This window comes from Prenolepis imparis, unplaced genomic scaffold (genome assembly GCF_030444845.1).
Source record: "Prenolepis imparis isolate NDT839.2.m4 unplaced genomic scaffold, iyPreImpa1.0 SCAF_7, whole genome shotgun sequence".
NCBI lineage: Eukaryota > Metazoa > Arthropoda > Insecta > Hymenoptera > Formicidae > Prenolepis > Prenolepis imparis.
The window spans coordinates 15,645,712-15,651,497 of NW_028141165.1; the positions used below are offsets into that span (position 1 = coordinate 15,645,712).

Genomic DNA, 5,786 nt, shown 5'->3' on the forward strand with positions numbered 1-5,786 from the left:
ATAATAAAAGTACTAAAACATTAAAACAAGTCAGTACGATGGATCCAAATGTAGAACCATGGATTTATCCATTATATTACCCATACGGTAATCAAGGTTGGCATGATAATTTACAACGCAGAAATAGTAATAAACGAATAAGTAGAGCTGCATACGTAAAATATCAAATAGCTATACGTGATAATTTTAATATTTTCATTATGGGAAGACGATTATTTCAACAATGGCTGGTAGATAGTTATATAAAAATTGAAAAAGACCGAATTAATTATTGTAAACAGAATCAAAAACAATTGCGAGCTGAGACTTATCAAGGATTAATTGATTATTTAGCAAACACCGCCAATAATAACGATGCTCACATTGGAAAAATGATTATACTTCCATCGACATTTGTGGGTTCACCGCGTAATATGTTGCAACATTATCAAGATGCGATGGCTATTGTTCGGAAATATGGAAAACCAGATATCTTTGTTACTATGACTTGTAATCCAAATTGGCGCGAAATTAAAGAAAATTTACTTCCAAATCAACAACCTGCAGATAGGCCAGATATATGTGCTCGGGTATTTAATATAAAAAAAAATTATTTAATTGATGTTATTGTTAGACAAACATTTTTTGGTGAAGTTTTAGCATACGTTTATGTAATAAAATTTCAAAAACGTAGATTACCACATATACATTTATTGATTACATTAAAACAGAATTGTAAGATATCAAATTCTGAAATAGTTGATAAATTTATTTCTGCAGAAATTCCTGATCCTAATGAAAATGAAAGTTTACATAATGTTGTAATGAAACATATGATTCATGGGCCATGTGGAAATTGGTGTTTGATAAATGATAAATGTTCGAAACATTTTCCAAAACCATTTCGACCTGAAACAACTATGGATGAAGATGGTTATCCACAATATCGTCGAAGAAATAATGGATTGCTGTACGAAAGATCTAGACGATATGTTGTTGATAATCGATACGTTGTTCCATTTAATCCAACACTCTTACTTTTATTTAATAGTCATATTAATGTTGAAATAGTATCGAGTATACAATCTGTGAAATATTTATATAAATACATTTATAAAGGCCATGATGCTGCGTCTGTATTTATTGGAGAAAATGTAGATAAAACAATAAACCATGATGAAATCCAAGATTTTATCGAAGCTCGATATGTCGGACCCGTGGAAGCATGTTGGCGTATCTTAAGCAAACCTTTGCAAGAAAAAAGTCACGCTATATTTCGTTTACCAGTTCATTTACCAAATGAACATAATGTTATAATCGATGATAATATTAATAATGATGCGATAAGATTTGCTGTAGAACGAGTAACAATGTTATTAGATTATTTTCAGTTAAATGCTCGAGATGAGGAAGCAAAACAATATTTATACAGTGATATTCCATCTCATTATGTATTTAAAAAAATTACAATTAACGGCAGAACTATTAATCGTTGGGAGAAACGTCAAAGATATTTTAATTGTATTGGTCGTATGTATTCCGTTAGCCCATCTCAAGTAGAATTGTTTCATTTACGTATACTTTTACTACATGTTAAAGGAACTACAAGTTTTCAAGAATTAAGAACAGTTAATAACGAGATACATCAAACTTTTACTGCTGCATGTTTAGCATTAGGACTCATAGAAGATGATGAAGAATGGTATCGTGCAATGAATGAAGCAAAAGTTTGGATGATGCCAAGACGACTTCGTAATTTATTCGTACGAATTTTGATTCATTGTCAACCAGTTCATCCGAAAAAGTTATGGGATGAGTTTAAAAAAGATATGTCGGAAGATTATACAAGACAATTTGGATCTATAATGGGAATAAAGAAAGCTTATAATTATATTATTAATTTACTTCAAAAGGAAGGATCAAATATTGCTAATTTTCCTGAGATTGAACAAGAAATAGAGAAAACACAAGAAATACAAGAAACAAACAACGAAGAACAGATTGAAGAAGATACATCGATAGGTATACGACAATATGAACAATTAAATACAGAACAAAAAGAAATTGTTGATTCTATTTTAATAGCAACAACAAGTAACAATAATGATAACTGTTTTTACATTGATGGTCCAGGTGGATCTGGTAAAACTTTCATTTATACAACCTTGTATTATCTACTTAAAAGTAGAGGAAAAATAATTAATACGATGGCATTTACCGGTATTGCTGCAACATTACTTCCAAATGGGAGAACGATACACAAAGTTTTTGGATTACCTGTACCTCTTTTCGCCGATTCTACATCAAACATTAAAGTTCAATCTAAAGAGGCTGAAAATTTAAAACTCGTAGATGTTTTCATTATAGACGAAGCTCCTATGGCACCACGCTATGTATTAGAAATAATGGATCGAACATTACGTGATATAATGCAAAATAATTTATATTTTGGTGGTAAAATCGTTCTTCTTGGTGGAGATTTTAGACAATTATTACCTGTAAAAGAAAAAGCTACGCGTTGTGAAATTATAAATTTATCGATAAAATTTAGTATTCTATGGAAACAATTTAAAATATTTTCATTGACACAAAATATGAGAACTTTATCACAGGAAAAAGAATTTGCACAATTTTTATTAAATTTAGGTAATGGTTCTTTAAATGATCACTCAGATAATATTCATATTCCAGAAAAATGTATAGCAAACGCAAATTTAGATATGGTTAAAGACATGTACGAAGATATTATAAAATGTAAACAATATAAAACTATGGCTAATTACGTTATATTATCTGCAAGGAATGTCGATGTTGAGAAAATAAACGAGAAAGTAGTAAATTTGTTGGATGAAACGACAGAGAGAGTTTATACAAGTATAGATACTCTTGAAACGACTGGAGATAATCAAGATATATATGAAACAATTCCGATAGAATATATCAACTCTTTAAACCCAATGTGTCTTCCACCTTATGAATTACGCTTAAGAAAATACACTATTATCATGCTTATGAGAAATCTTAGTATCAGCGAAGGTTTATGCAATGGTACAAGATTATTAGTTTTAGATTTAGATAATAACTTATTACGCTGTGAAATTTTAACAGGTAATAAGATTGGAGAAATAGTTTTTTTAAATCGTATCACTTTATATTGTGAAAATATATATCCATTTACTTTCAAAAGAAGACAATTTCCAGTGAAATTGGCATTTGCTATGACAATAAATAAATCACAGGGACAAACTTTTGACAAAATTGCAATAGATCTTCGAAAAGATATTTTCAGTCATGGACAACTGTATGTCGCATTTTCACGAGTTCGTTCCTGGGATTCATTGAAAATTTATTTAAATGATGATAATATGTCTAAAAAAATAAAAAACTACGTTTATAAAGAATTATAAACTTAATTAATAAAACATAACAAACGAATATAAGTGATATATAATTATGTTATAATGATGCAAAAAAAAGATAACAAAGTAAATATAAATTTAAAAAATTATTGTTTTAAATGTATAATTTAATTAAAAATTAATAATTATCTTATCATATCATTTTAATTACATCTAGAATGAGTGATATATAATATTATTAATATTACTATTATTATTATTATTATTATTATTATTATTATCTAAGTAATGATCGAAGAAGGCGCGCGCGTTAGCGCGCGCTGCGTGCTAGTCCCTTATAAAAAAAGTCATGTAGACCTGAGAAGTTTGTGTTTCGAGTTTATATTGTTGACCCTTTTCCGCGTACGTGATTGGCGGTCGATGATATCGCGAGAGAGAGGTGTGAACGTAATTGCTGAAAGTTCGGTGACACATCGTGAGTGGGGTTAATGCAGAGAGGACAGAGGTTAAGAGAAATGAGAGGTAATATATATAATATGAATATAGAATATAGAATATGAATATGAATATGAATATGAATATTGATGAATATGAATTTATGAATGAAAAAGGTACCAGCAAGCAGCAACAGGCTCTCTTGGAACCATCCATGCTAAAAATCGCCAATAACAAAATAATAAAATCGCCAATAATAAAATAATCCGCGAGGTCTGTATATATTTATCAAACTTATCACAGCTATAATTAAGATAAACTTTAATCTACATTTATGATGAGATAAATGCTATAGATGAACATGACTAATTATGCTCTTTGTGTGACAATTATAGATTTTAACAGAGGACTCAAAGATGGAGAGTAGTAAATTCAGAGTGACAGGTACTGGACAACAGAATCAGGAAAAAATAAAGAGAGTAGGCCATAGTAAATTTTATGAAGTTACTTCTTGTGTTGTTGCATCAGAGAAATAGGATATTATGAAACCCGAAGATTATCTTGAAGAAGGTAAGGTATAAGAATATTTATCGCAAGAATGAATATAAGAATGGCAAACAAATTTTTAATTTAAATGTATGTCTATGATTCAGAATTAAATACATTATCACATGTTCAACACACAAGAAGGTACTATTTTCAATGGTGTCACTTATCTGGGAGCAATGCTGCAAATGTTGCAATAAATGCACCAAAATCAGAGTGTGAAATACAACATAACATGAATATATTGAATGCAGAACAATCTTTAAATTTAGGAATAAAAGTTTGTCTCGGTACTCAGTAGTTCACAAAGTTCAGTTATGTGAGTATACTTAAATTTATAACTATTATGTGAAAAATCAGGGGGTTATCTATTAAAATTATACAATAAATTAATCTATACTCTTAATTTTTCAGTTTATATGATGCCGCAACACAACAGGCTATTCCGCGTTACGAAGTGCAATGTATTTTATTTTACGCACGTGGCGAGAGTATTGGTCTATGTGCAGCGTGTTTTGCTTTTACGTGGTCACACGGTGATACTTTAGAGTCTGCCATTTATCAATGCCATGTTTTCCGCTGTGACATCTCAGAAGCGGTATGTTTTTACCATATCATATATAAACATCTGATTATCATATAAAATTGTAACATCTCATCTTAGCTATTTTTTTTACACTTTGTCCAAATTATACAGTTGTGCGTATACATAGATAAATATATATATATATATATATATATATATATATATATATATAAGATAATAATTTTATTCTTTTTAATTATTTTGTTTAGGTTGGACAAGTGTCAGCTTGCTTTTCAAAAGCGTTTCACAGAATATCACGTTCAATGACACGTTCATTGACGGGTAGTGATTTCAATGGTTTCAATACTGGAAGTGAAAAAGTTAATTTTAGTGTATTCATCTTTGAAGTCACTATGGAAATAAAAGAGGAAGATGGAAAGGGCGCTTTTAGTACAGTCCTTAAGGATAAAAATTGCTTTAAATTACGAAGTAATGTGGTGAAACAAGTTTGTTTGAGCATCCAGCAAGTGTCCAGTAAAGAAGGCGGCATTACGCTTGAAGTTGAGAGGTGTTTCGGGGTGCTTGTTAGTCCTGGACGAAATGTTAAGCACAGTGATATGCGACTACTCGAGATGGTAAAGAGGGATTCACACCAGCAAGTTAATTTTATGTCTATAATCAGTTCAGATGTTCGCAATATTACAACAATAATGTTTCTTTATAATAATGTATATATGTAGATAATTTACATATGTAATATAAATAAATATTTAATAAATTTACATAGAGTTGGCCAATAACGTTAATTTTTTTATATGTTTAATACAACGAGCAGTGTCAAATTGTTGAATTATATCTTTTAAATTTACATACTTATATATACTTACTCCAACAATTTTTTATGTCAAATAAGGTATTAATTTATGTAAAAAGTATTTAGT

The 5,786-nt window shown here is 29.6% G+C and overlaps 1 long non-coding RNA gene across 1 annotated transcript; it reads left to right on the forward strand.

Annotated features, from left to right (window-relative positions):
* The first annotated feature begins 3,731 nt into the window (after window positions 1-3,731).
* On the forward strand, window positions 3,732-4,303 carry LOC145938471 (uncharacterized). Its single transcript, XR_014425713.1, has 3 exons — window positions 3,732-3,860; window positions 3,950-4,046; window positions 4,169-4,303. It is a non-coding gene; the product is annotated as an uncharacterized LOC145938471 (long non-coding RNA).
* Window positions 4,304-5,786: the final 1,483 nt, after the last annotated feature.